Here is a 14,268-nt window from a genome sequence, read left to right on the forward strand (position 1 = left end):
ACGGCTGGGGATCCAATTCAGCGGTAGCCAGTGGCTGCGTAGGTGCCTCACTGAACACCGGAGAACCAGCGACTGGCCCAGCCGAGGTCTCGGAGTCTGGCTTGGATCTAGGCTGCCTGTCTTTATCTTTGTGTTTTTATGCACGCCGGTAGTCGGTTACTCCGGCATAGTGTAATTAAATTTCCTACGGAAGTAGTGTCGTGCGAAATCAAAGCATCGCTTTATAGTTTGCTTATTGAACCTAGCACAAAACCGACAACCAGTGACATCGTGGTCTGGGCCTAGGCAAGGTATACCAAAAGAATGAAAGTCCTTAATGAGGTATTTGCTTCCCACAAGAAATGCAATTGTTAACTTTTTCTGACATCGGACTGAGGCAAGAAAAGGTTCCCCAACGGGGTACTTAGCTTTGAAGACTTCGGACTGAAACTCGATTCGAAAATCTCAGGTGTCGGCCGACCGGCACTTGCGAACTGCTTCTGCTTCGGGCACCGCACGGCAAGAAAGACTGAAGAAAATGGCGTCAGATGCCTCTTATATACCCCTGGCGCGCTGACGTCAGGGAAGAAGCTACAGCAACCGACGCCAGACCAAGACTTTGGAATTCAGGCTGACTGCGGGACCGCCTGACGACAGGATAACCCAAGTGTGATGACTGCAGCAGGGTAACACGATGAACATCTATCAAATTCTGCACACTCAGCTCCAAACTCTGAATCTTGCAGCATGGCTAATCAACTAATTTTACCAACCACATCTCTAAGTAAACCTGTGATGGATGTCATTTTGGAAGCCAGAAGGCCTAGTACTAGAAAATCTTATGCTGATAAATGGAAGAGATTCTGTACTTGGAAACGAGCACAAGGAATAGACACAGCAAAGCCCAATATTCCTCAGATTTTACAATATTTTACTGAGATGCTTGACAAGGGCCTATCTTTTTCTTCAATAAAAATCCATGCCTCTGCCATTTCGGCTGATTGCAACACGGAGCCTCCCCTCTTTTCTCATCCCCTGCTAAAACAGTACCTCAGAGGGGCCAAAAATTTAAGGCCTCCCAGGAGAGCGCCTACTCCTGCATGGGACCTCAATTTTGTACTGGAAAAACTCACCCTACCTCCTTTTGAACCAGCAGCTACTGCAGATATAAAATTTCTTTCTTGAAAGACCACTTTTCTTTTGTCAGTCACATCAGCTAGAAGGGTTTCAGAACTACAGGCTCTCATGGCAGTGGAGCCTTTCATTATTTTTTACCCGGACAGGGTGGCCCTCAGGACCAATCCTTCTTTTATGCCTAAGGTGGTATCCAGTGTGGCTCTTAACCAGGCCATTCACCTGCCAACTTTCTTCCCAAATCCGCAGAACAAGGGGGAGCGGATTCTGCATTCATTGGATGTACACAGACAACTAAGATTCTACTTAAACAGGACAAAACCTCTAAGAAAGTTTGAGCAATTACTCGCGGCATTTGCTTCAGGATCAGAGGGGAAGGCTATATCAAAGCACACTATTTCTAAATGGATAAGCCATTGCATTCGTTTCTGCTACTTGCACCATGGTAAAACTGTGCCTAAGGGGATCAGATCCCATTCCACCAGGGCTGCCTCTACTTCAGCAGCTTTTCTCAGAGGGGTTCCTACCAGATACATTCTAGAAGCTGCTACGTGGAACTCAGTTCATACGTTCACAAAACATTATCTTTTATCTCTCTTTTCTAAATCCAGGGCAGGCTTTGCCACTGCAGTCCTGCAGGGTCTTATAGCTGCTCCTAATGCTGTTTAGTTCCATCCTCCCATCCATAGCTTTGGGATTCTACCCAAATGTAATGACTGCAACAGTGAAACACGAAGAACATAGTACAGTTGTGTACACTTACCATAAATGTAGATGTTTGAGTGTATTCACTGTTGCAGTCCATATTACCCACCCACCAGCCCCCTTTCTATACCTTTTCTTTCCTTCACTACACTCAAAAGCCTTTGAGGTGTATTTGATTTTAGTTGAAGGTAAATTTTATGTTTCTAAATTGCATTTATATATTTACAGTTATATATATATAATATTTTTTTTTTGCTCCCCATTTGGGGGGCATCTGACATCTGGGGCAAGAAAAACTGATTAAAATGGCGTCAGCTGCATGTTTTATACCCCTGACGACCTGACGTCATGGAAGAGGAGACAGCAACTGATGCAGGACCCAAGACTTTGTTATTCGGGCCGACTGAGGGCAACCTGCCAGCAGATTACCCAAATGTAATGACTGCAACAGTGAATACACTCAAACATCTACATTTATGGTAAGTGTATACAACTGTACTTTTTCGAGTTTCAGAACCAAAGTCTTCAACTAAAAGCTAAATACTCCGTTGGGGAAACTTTTTCTTGCTCTAAACCGATGTCAGTAAAAGTAAATAATTGCATTTCTTGTGGAAAGCAAATACCTCATAAAGATTTTCATTTGTACTGTATTCCTTGCCTAGGCCCTGATCACGACATACCTCGCTGTCGGTTTTGTGCCTTATTTAAGCCACGAACTATCCGCCGTCGGTATATTTGCGCTTCTAAACTTTTTGGTGCTCAGTTCTATTATCCTGATATGTCTTAGGTAACCCGTCCAACTACCAACATTCTGAAGAAACGCAAAGATAAAGACAGAGATAGGACGCCCAGTTCGCCGGTACTCAGTGAGGCGCTTTCGCAGCCCCTGATACCCGCTACTTTAGATTTGCAGGCCTCTACTGAGACCCATTCAGAGTCCAGTATGCCGCAAGATGCTTCAACTGTGGAACCTGAGGATGTCTCTACCTTGGATGAGTCCAGAGCCGCTGTGCAGGCACCGGCTTCTGAGGGTGTATTCAGGCCTACTGACTTGCGTATTAAACCGGCGCCATCTTCTTCTTCAAGGCCTAAAACTCGAACCATGCCTAGAAAACTGACGCCTAGACCGCATGGTCAGGCCTCTATGCCTAAAGAACAAATGATAAGAATGACTGAAGACCTTATTACTTTAATCAGGAGAAGCCAACCTTCCCCCTCTAAGAGACCAAGGACTGAGTTTGCTTATGATATTTCTGACCAGGATTCTGAAATATCGGTTTCCTCTGTTGACCAGGATTTACCCTTATCTACCTATGAGGATTCTGATGCTGAGGACTGTACTCCCTCTGCTTCTCCCCCTGAGTAGATTTCTCTTTTGGTGAAACCTTGCATACTGTCGGGGAACTTTTTCGTTGGGAAATTCAGGATTTCTCTGATTCTAAAAAGAGGCTTAGGGATTTCTTACTCCTGCCCCAGCACAGGCCTTTAGCTATACCTCCTGTACTGGACATTGTTGATGATGTCTTTCGGACTCTAGCATGGCCCCTTACTCTTTACCTCCTGCTTCCTGAAAACCTGATAGATATTACAGGGTTCCTGACTCTCACAAGTTCTTTTTCAAAAATCCTACTGCGGATCCTGAAATAATTTCACAGGGACCCAAGGGCATTAAAGCTACAGCTGCCAAAAATCCTACCCCCCTCTGATAGAGACTCCAGGGTGCTGGATAGATGGGGTAAGAAGGTATACACTTCTGCAACTTTGGCCATTAGAGCTTTGAATTGCCAGTTTCATGTTACAGTATCAGCTGCAGATTATTGGATTGCTTAAACAGAAAATTATGTTGACTCCTGATTGTGCTGGAAATGAGGATTTACAGGATTTTATGCATTCTGCTGAACAAGTTGGTAAACATACATTGCAGTGTGGTTTTGATTCACTAGAGGCATCTTGCAGGGCTGCTGTTACTGGGTCTGTACTTAGAAGGCATGCTTGGCTTAAGGAGCAATCATTGCCAGATCATGTTAAAGCAAAATTACTGGATGTTCCCTTAAATCAGGGCCACCTGTTTGGCAACAAGGCAGAAGAAGTTATTAAAAAGATGGAGGAAAAAGCTAAATCTATGCAAACTGTTAAGACTTTTTACAAGTACAACCTTCAAGATTTAGTAGGCATTGACCTTCTAAGAATTGTTCCTTTCCTGCCTCTTCCAGACCTTCAGTCCAAACCCAGATCCAGCAGAGCTCCCAGGCTTCAGTCCCAGGGGACGCACAGGACTAAGCAGTGGGGGGCCTCCACTTCCAAATTTGGGAGTAATAAAACTCCCCCCTATGGTTAACTGTCTCAATGACTTATTTTTAAAACTTCCAAGCAGTTCTCAACTGACTGCCTCTTTGGGGGGAAAGATTGCATTTCATGCAAAGAACAGGGGACTCATTACCCAGGACATATGGGTTTTAATTATAGTGTCCCAAGGATACAGATTTCACTTCCACACGTCACCAAATCCAAGCGGTTGGCCAGATCTACCTACAAAGTAGTGGGCAGAGCCCCAAAAGCAAGTACTCTCTCCCTTAAGCATAGGGGCTATTCAATTGGTACCAGAAGAGAAAAAGGGACAAGGTTTTTACTCAAGATTTTTCCTGGTACCCAGAAAAGACAATTCTTGGTGTCCTATCCTGGACCTGCCTAATCTAAACAACTTTTTGGTGATTCCAAAATTCAAGATGCTGACTCTTCACCAGTTGCTTCCTATGCTAAGCAAAGATGCCTGGTTGGCAACACTAAATTTAAAAGAAGCATACCTGCACATCCCAATCAGGGAATCTTGCAGAAGATACCTACGCTTCAAAGCAGGCTACACGCACTATCAGTTCTCTGCACTGCCCTTTGGCTTATCTACTGCGCCCAGGGTACTCACAAAGTGCTTCGCTCCAGTCTTTGCATTTTGCAGGCAAAGAAATATTCAAATATACCAATACCTGGACGATTGTCTAATTCAGGCAGAAAACCAGGACATACTTTTGAATCATCTGGCTTTTTTACAGAGGGTGCTAACTTGTCTGGGGTACACCATAAACGAAAATAAATCACACCTGGTACCCTGTCAACAAATTGTATTCCTGGGAGCAAGCTTGAATACAACTTCCCAGATGGCTTTCTTCACGCCAGAGAAACAAATTCACATGACAACCTACTTCAAACAAGTGGTCTCAAAAACCCTGCTATCTGAAAGGCAAATACTACAAGCCTTGGGGTTCATGGCCTCCTGCATTCTTCTAATTCCATATGCATGACTGCATATGAGGAAACTACAATGGTATCTAAAAAGCCTATGGTGTCAACATTCTCAGGATCTAGAAGCAATGATTCCTGTCATTCCTTGTCTACGCCTAGAGATCTGATATTGTTAATCCTCGTTCATTCATTGCGTATGGGTATCGGTTCCGACCTCGGAACTGAGCCGGCCATCTTCCAAGCTTGCATCAGCTACAAACTCTCGACTTAAACTCTTACCCAGAATTCCCCTCTCCCTGTTACCTCAGATTTCATTTGCTGCATCGCCATTCAGTCTTGTCAAGCTGCTTCTCTTGAGCTAAGTATAGATGTGAAGTTGTTAAATCTCACTGTTTATTCTCACTGATGGGTTCGGAGCCGATCCTCTGCTCCGACACTGCCGATAGCAAAGCTCAAGGTTTGCCAGTAGCTCGAGACCAAGCCCCTTATCCCACAATGCACTACTGGAATTACCTCAGATCTAGTTTGCCACGGCAAGAGAGATCTCGGTGATCCAGTTAGCTCGGACCATTTTTGATAAATCGCAAGTTTTAAAAAACTTTTTTCTTCTCTTTTTGAGAGATTATTCATACTTAGTGTGTGTGTGTGTGTGTGTGTGTGTGTGTGTGTGTGTGTGTGTTGTTAAAAATAATAGTAGTTTAAAGTAGGTTAGATTGTAGTGATAGTGCCCTGTGTTGGCTTAGTTTTTTCTTAGTGTTGGGCCCTTTTTTAGCCCTATTTAGTTTAACAATTTTTACTTGTTATTAGTATATTGTTTAGAGTGGGCTTAGTTAGCTCTGTATTTAACCTTTACAGGTTGATTTTGTGGTGTGTTTCTTTATAATATGTCGGATGAGAGAGAAAAGTCTCACCCCAAATTGGCGTTTAAGAAATGTCCAGATTGTGGACAGAAAATGTCTGTCCAATGTGTTTACTGTCTGGGGGCTAAACACCTCCAAGACTCCTGCAGTATTTGCCACTCTTTTTCATCTAGGGTTCTCTTAGAGAGAAGGAGAAAACTTATAGATAGGGGGTTGCTGCAGCATACTTTCTCTGAGGCGTTGGGTAGCCAGGAAGGTGCCAGCACTTCTTCTAAATCTTCAAAATCTTCTGATTCTAAACAAACCAAGTAGGCAGAGAGATCAGAGGGTACAGGGTCATCGGTTCCACAGTCCTCGGAACTGAGTGTCCCTTTGGTTTGGAGCCAGCTCCCAGTCTTGGAGCCGGTCTCTGAGGTTCCCTCATCTCCTCTGCTCCAGTCAGCACCTTTGGTGCATTCCTCGAAGCCTTCCGTCAGCCTCTCTGATATGGGTATGGATCGGCTAGTGCAGAAGCTTCTACAGGCACCAGGACTTGCTAAATTGTTGTTGGCCCCGACCACTTCGTCGGAGCCGAATACCATTGAACCATACTTGACTACTCCTCCTCCGAGCCGTACTGGACTCTTGGAGCCGAAGGAGCCCGAACAGATAGTTGTCAAACCTATGGAACCGAGACCCACACTGGTGTTATTGGTTCCACCGACCGAGGATGCTAGGAGCTGACACTCTCCTGTCGGGTCCGGGGAGGATAGTCGGACCGATTTGTCGGTGCCAACTCTTCCTCTCGGAGCTTCGGCTCGGATGAGCTCGGCTCCTACCTTGGGCTTGGAGCCCATGGTTTCGGTGCGGGAGGATCAGACGGTCCCTCTGGATCTGTCTACCCCTTCTCGTCAAAGCCATGGTGCTTTCAATGCCATGAGGAGAGTCCTGTCTCCTAAGACATCATCGGCATCAGTTCGGGCTTCCTTCTCCCCTCAAGCTCCTGTGTCCGCTTCTACGTCTACCGGTCCCCCTAAGCGTAGAGACCCCGAGCCTCAAGTGGCCCCACAGGGCATCCCCTGCTCTTCCGAGACCTCCCCAGATCTGCCCACTGAGGAGGTACCCATTAAGAGACTGTGTAAGAGGAGGCACTTAGACTCCCCACAGGATTCTTTGACATCCGACACGGACTTGGATGAGTCAGAAGAGTCCCCTCTATACCCCTCGGAGGATATCTCCGTTGCGCAGATATTAGAGATCCTTAGTCAGAGGGGCGATTGGCAGTCCAAAACCCCTACTGAGGACGAGTCAGTGCTCTTGAAGGCTTTTGGGTCTCAACCTTCCACTTCTTGGGTATCTGCGCCTTACGATGAGCTCATGGAGCTGATCTCTCATAAGGTGTGGGAGTCACCGGAGACCATGGAACCTGTCCCTCGGAAGCCGAATAAGTTAATCTCTGCCCCGGTGGACAAAGCCTTTTTGACAAAAGGAGTGCCTGTTGATGCCGTGGGGTTAGCTGCAGCCACCAAAAAGGAAGTGTCTGAAACATCCGCATCTATCCGTCCTCCTAACAGAGATTCTAGGATCATGGATAGATATGGGAAACGAGCGACTTTTTCTCTGTGATCGCTGAACTATTTAACCCATTTTACGAGACTGCAAAGAGATCTCCTGAAAGAGCTAGGAGATGCTCTCCAGGGTACGGTAGCTGCAGGGGTTGCCGACAAAGTCAACACACAGCTCGCTACCCTAAACTCGGTTGTAAACTCGTCCATGCATCTCATATCTTATGCAGCTGATGGTTCAAGTAGAGCCGCTAGTTCAGGCATTGCTTTGCGGAGACAAGCCTGGATGCATCTCTGTTCCTTTGCGGAACCCTTTAAGTCTTCCTTTATCAACACCCCATTTGATGGCTCATCACTGTTTGGGCCTAAAGTAAAGGAAACTTTTTAACCAGGTGTGAGCAGGAAGGCAAGACCCTATCTGCCGTTGGAGTCCGTTTTTCTACCCATACTTGACCCTACCCCACCCCAAGGGCCCTAGGGGAGGGAAAATGTGGTTCCAAAAAGCACAGGGGAGTATTTCAGGACACACATGGAGAAACCCCCTCTAGAGGTAGAGGAGGGGGTTATAACGGAAGACGCCACCCGCGAGTCAGAGGGGGTCCGCAGCAACAGGGTGACAGAGGCCAGTTCTCTGGTCAGCCCTACCAGTGCTCCTGAAAGGGGGCCCGGCTGTTCAGCTCTGGATGCAGTCGGGGGTCGCTTGTCTTTGTACCCAGAAGCCTGGCTAAACATAACATCAGATACATGGGTACAAAGCATCATTTCTAGAGGATATTTCATACCGTTTTCTTCCCCTCCTACTCCTGTAAGCAGAATCCCAGATGTTCCACCCTGTCTCAGGGAACAAGCAGTCGTAGAGGTCCAAAAATTGCTAGAAAAAAAGTCATCCAACCAGTCCCAGCAGACCAAGTTGGATTCGGAACTCAAGATTCTTTTTTGGTATCAAAGAAAACAGGAGACTGGAGACCTATCTTGGACCTCAGCAGACTCAACCAATTTGTAAAGAAAGAGAAGTTCCGAATGGTCACACTTCAGTCCATTCTTCCCTTCCTAGGGAAAGGCGATTGGATGTGCTCCATAGATCTCAAGGACGCGTACACTCACATAAGGATGAACAGACTCCCCAAGGATCACCTGCGTTTCCGGCTGGGAGCCAGTCATTACCAGTTTCGAGCCTTGCACTTTGGTCTCACTACAGCTCCCAGGGTGTTTAACAAATGCATGGCAGTGGTCACGGCTCACCTGAGGCGTATATGATTCCAGGTGTTTCCATACCTAGACGATTGGCTCCTCACTGCTACCACCAGGCATCATTTGACTCAGGCAACATAATATACTCTGACACTCTGCCATCAGTTAGGCATTACAATCAACTTCGAAAAGTCTGCCTCATTGCCATCGCAGCATACCGTTTTTATAGGAGCAGAGTTGGATACCTCAACCACCACTCTACGTCTTCCAATCGAAAGAGTCTCACTTCTTCGCCAACACGTCATCTCACTGGTGTCAGAGAACAAAGCTACAGCAGCAGAGGTCTTGAAGGTACTAGGTTTGATGGTGGCAGCGATCCTGGCTGTACCACTTGCAAGGATGCATATGTGAATCCTTCAATGGCTCCTCTTCGCTCAGTGGTCCTACCAAAAGCTACCGATGCACTACATGATTCTCATCACAGATTCTTGCAAGAGAGACCTTCGGTGGTGGTTGACGTCTCTTCATGTTACAATCGGAAGACCCTTTGTTCCCCCCCAGTAGCCACTGTGACCACGGATGCTTCCCTGATAGGGTGGGGGGGCATTTTCAGGAAAGACTGCCCAGGGCACATGGATGGATCGAGAGTCACATCTGCATATCAGTGTTCTGGAGTTGAGAGTGATACTTCTGGTGTTGCAATACTTTCAGGACTCTCTTCCTCTAGGGACAATTGCATTTCAGACAGACAACATGTCACTGGTCTGGTACTTGAACAAACAAGGTGGAACCAAGTCTTACCCCCTTTGTCGAGAAGCATTCAGGGTATGGCAATGGGCTGTGTCGTCCCACCGTTTTCTGATAGCAACGCACATCCTGGGGAAATCCAATGTGATAGCGGACAAGCTAAGCAGGGCAATACTGTTGCCACATGAGTGGTCTCTCAACCAACGAGTTGCAGATCTGATTTTCCGCAAATGGGGCCAGCCTTGCTGTGACCTCTTTGCCAGTCACATCAGTACCAAATGCAGAAGCTACTTTGCCCTAATACCACCTCCGGGACATTCCCCGAGAGATGCACTTGTACACGATTGGCCTCCGGGTCTCCTATATGCATTCTCACCTATTCCATTGATACCCAAGGTTTTACAGAAAGCAAAGTCACTGGGAAGGACAGTTATCCTCCTAGCTCCCTACTGGCCTCTACAGATTTGGTTCCCTTTCCTTTACCATCATCTACTGGAGGATCCATGGATCCTGGACCCAGTTCCAGACCTTCTGACACACCTGTCAGGGGACCTCCATCCTTCACTGCAGTCCCTAAAACTGACTGCTTGGCTAATCCACTTCCCCTAATTGCCAGGCTTCATTCGCTCTCAGATGATACAAGACAAATCTTTTTGTCTTCTCACAAGCCATCCACCAGGAAACTATACCGCAGCAAGTGGAACAGGTTCTCAATTTGGGCCAATATACAGAAAATCGACCCTTTCCGAGCTCCTCTATCGTCCATTTTTGAATTTTTGACAAAGATTTTTAAAGAAGGAGCAGCAGCTGCCACAGTTCCAGTCCAGTTAGCCGCCATATCAAATTTCCACCTTGGATTCGATGGATTCATTGTTATGAGCTATAAGTTATTTAAGGCGTTTCTTAAAGGTGCCTTTCACATGAGACTTCCTGTCCAAATTCCTTATTCTCCCTGGAATTTGAATTTTATGCTGTCTCAAATTATTCTCCCCACTTTCGAACTAGCATCTTCTTATGATCTTAAATATTTGTCCTGGAAGACTATATTTCTGGTAGTCATTACTTCTGCCCGCAGAGTGTCAGAACTTCAAGCATTATCTGTTAGGCCTCCTTACATGATTTTCCATGCTGATAGAGTATCTCTCAGAACAAACCCCTCCTTTTTGCCTAAAGTCTGTTCTGAATCCAGTATCAATCAGGTCATTGAGCTGCCAGTCTTTTTTCCCAACCACTCTAACAAATTGGAATACATGCTGCACAAACTTGATGTACACAGACAGCTCAGATTTTATCTTGACAGAACTAAGGATATTAGAAAATTAGATCAACTTTTTGTATCCTTTTTGGAGGCCAGGAAAGGTAATCCAGTGGCTAAAACAACTTTATCTAAATGGTTATCAGATTGTATATCCTTTGTTTATGCGAATGCAAGCATGCCATTAACGCACAAACCTAAGACACATTCTACCAGAGCCGTTTCCACATCTTCTGCCTTTCTAGATAAATTGCCTCTTGACAATGTTTGTGCTGCAGCCACTTGGTGTAAGCCTCATATCTTTATCACACATTACAAAGTAGATAAGGCTTCCAGGGACAGGTCTTCCTTTGGTTCCACGGTACTGAAAAACGTACTTCCATGAGCCACCCAAGATTGAGGGTGCTAGGGATGCTACCCATCAGTGAGACTAAACGGCGAGATTTAACAACTTCACATAAAGAAGTTATGTACTTACCATAACGTTCGATGTGAGTTGTTTGTCTCGTCTTTATTCTCACGTCTCTCCTTTCTTCCCCCTCCTGGCTGACAGTTGACTTAGAGGCTAGTACCATCCTGGTTATTCAATACTTCTTCCCCTTCGGGAAGTGCTTCCTTGTAGAAATAAATAAAAGGGTATATATACTCGCAGCAAACAAGATCTGAGGTAATTCCAGCAGTGCATTGTGGGATAAGGGGCTTGGTCTCGAGCTACTGGCAAGCCTTGAGCTTTGCTATCGGCCGTGTTGGAGCCGAGGATCGGCTCCGAACCCATCAGTGAGAATAATGGCGAGATAAACAACTCGCATGGAACGTTATGGTAAGTACACAACTTCTTTATATTTGTTATCAGACTAGTCTAATATAACCTTTTCTGTCAGAAAAGTTTCTAATTTGTTGTCTCTTACCCTATCGCATTTAGCGACTATATTTTCTTGTTTCCTTCTCTTTACTCTGCAGTTTTTACCGGGAGGTATTTTCTTTCTTACCATCGTTGGTAAACCCTTCTTTTCTTCATTACCTTCGGGTATTCTTTCGTACCATTGCTGGTACCCTTTCTTCTGTCTCCTTTTCTATATTGGCAGATAAAAAAGGTAGTCCAGGATTTAAAAGGTGCTCAGATTGTGGACACAAATTACCTACATCAGATGCTCACTGTTTGTGTGTTTATTGCTTGGGTGTGTCTCATTTATCTGTTGACCCACCCTGCGGTATTTGTAAAAATGTTTCCAATAGAACTTTGACTGAAAAGAAAAATAAGTTGTTGCTGAAGGGACTTCTTAACTCTCCCTTTTCAGAGGCTTTTTCTGGGTCGGAGGCTTCAACCCCTCCTAGAGCCCATAAGAAAATATTGGATGATCCTACAAAGACCAAGTGTCTGCCTTCGTCCCTGGCTGGGGACTGCCGCCAATCAAGACCTAAGGAGGCTAAAGTTTCTGCTTCGGAGCTCACTCAGTCAGCCCCAGCGCTTTCAGTGCCTAGACCTTCAGCACCAAAGCCTTCGGCGCCATCAGTGATCTCGGCTCTGTCTACTGTAACCTTTACTATATCGGTACCGAGGGGCTCCTCGGTTCAGACTACTGCGACTACTACATCAGCACCAACTGTTCAGTCGGTGCAGACCTTGACCACGTCTGCTCAGACATCTTACTTGGAACCGATGCCTCAGTTATTGGCACCAATTTTGTCGGTTCCAGCTTCAGTACCGGCAACCACTTTGGCACCGATCCTTTTGTCAGTGCAGACCGTGACCTCGGCACCAATGATTTCCTTGGTGTAGACAGCCATAGTCCAGTCTCTCTCGGCACCGTTGTTCAGTGCGGACTGGTGAGGTGGGCACCGAGCTTGTCTCTTCTGTGGACAGACCTGTTTCTCTCGTGAGGTCCACTAGAAGCCTTTCTGAACATGACGTGTTGCGTCTTGTGGATCAAGTGCTTCCAGCTTCAGTACCGGCAACCACTTTGACACTGATCCTTTTGTCAGTGCAGACCGTGACCTCGGCACCAATGATTTCCTCGGTGTAGACACCCATAGTCCAGTCTCTCTCAGCACCATTGTTCAGTGCGGACTGGTGAGGTGGGCACCGAGCTTGTCTCTTCTGTGGACAGACCTGTTTCTCCCTCAGTCTCCATGAGGTCCACTAGAAGCATTTCTGAACATGACGTGTTACGTCTTGTGGATCAAGTGCTTCTGGCCAGAGGTATCCCGCCCCCCAGGACCTATCCTTCCTTGGGAGGTGATCACCCATCGCAAAAGACCCCTTCTTATTCTCCTCCTTCATTGCCTTTGAAATCCATTGATATAGCGCAGTCGTCCCCCTCTACGGTTCCCTTTATGGATCTCACTAAGGAACTGCAGTTGCCTTCGTGGCAGGAGAGTTTTGCTACGACCTGGGATGATAGTTTTGACATGCGTAATTTGTTGTTTCACAGCCATCCGGGGACACCGGGTCGGCAGGCTGAGCCACTTAGGGGAGGGGTGACTCCTGTCTTGGACACTCACCCCTCTTCTGGTGGACCAGCCTTCCAACTGATGGAGAAGGCTCTGACTACTGCTGGCGATACTGTGCTGTCTATTTCCCCACCCCTCCTCTGGACCGCTGTATTCACAAGTCGCACCTAGCGGACACCGGGCGCAAGGGCCTCAGGACATTTTCCCACAGGAAACCTCCTTTCCATTGTCTTCCCCAGCTTCCCCCTCTGAGGAAGTTCACCGGAAAAGTTCGTGCAAGAAGAAACACATGGACTCCACAGTGGAGTCCCTCACTGAAGACACATACTTTGATGATGGGGAAGGATTCCCTCAGTCACCCTCTGAGGTATCCTTTGGTGATATCCTCGAAATCCTTAGACAGGTGACTGGCAGCCCTCTAATCCGACCTCTGAGGAGTCTGTGTTCCTGCAGGCCTTTCGCGCCCGGCCCCCTACCTCCTGGGTTACTCCATCTGCCAATGAACTTGTCTGGCTCATCGTGCAGCATGCATGGAAGGCTCCTGACACCGTCGAGGCTATTCCCCGGAGGCCAGATAAGATTTTGTCCCCTCCTGCTACAGATCCCCATTGGTCTAAAGGTCTTCCTGTGTATGCCGTGGTGGTGGCTGCTGCAACCAAAAAGGATCTGGCGGAAGAAGAAAGCCAGACTGTCCATCCACCCAACAAAGAGTCCTGGGCCCAGAACAGGATAGGGAAGCGCACCTTTGCATCAGCGACCTTTGCTATCAGGTCCCTGAATTATATGGCACACTTTACCAGGCTTCAAAGGGATTTAATTTCGGAGCACTCTGAAATCTTGGCTGGTGCCGTGTCTGATGAGGTCTGTGACAAAGTGGCCTCTCAGCTGGCCACCAATGGGTCAATATCTAACTCCTCCATGCGACTGATATCTCACGCATCAGAAGGAGCAGCTAGAGCGGCGGGTTCAGCTGTGGTCTTGAGACGACAAGCCTGGATGCACTTGTGCAATTTCGCAGAACCCTTTAAGGCTTCCTTTCTTAACGCTCCCATTGAAGCCTCTTCGTTGTTTAGACCCAAAGTTAAAAGCACACTGGCCAGATGTGAACAGGACGGTAAGACCCTTTCTGCCATAGGTGTCCGTTATTCTTCCCCTCAACGTGCTT

At 46.8% G+C, this 14,268-nt stretch overlaps 1 protein-coding gene across 1 annotated transcript in view; it reads left to right on the forward strand.

Annotated features, from left to right (window-relative positions):
• LOC122803252 (ubiquitin carboxyl-terminal hydrolase 12-like) overlaps positions 1–14,268 on the forward strand; it is a gene marked incomplete at its 3' end in the record, with an annotated part of 535,227 nt that overhangs the window by 67,941 nt on the left and 453,018 nt on the right.

Source organism: Protopterus annectens, chromosome 5.part1 (assembly GCF_019279795.1).
Source record: "Protopterus annectens isolate FY-2018-M chromosome 5.part1, PAN1.0, whole genome shotgun sequence".
Classification (NCBI taxonomy): domain Eukaryota; kingdom Metazoa; phylum Chordata; order Ceratodontiformes; family Protopteridae; genus Protopterus; species Protopterus annectens.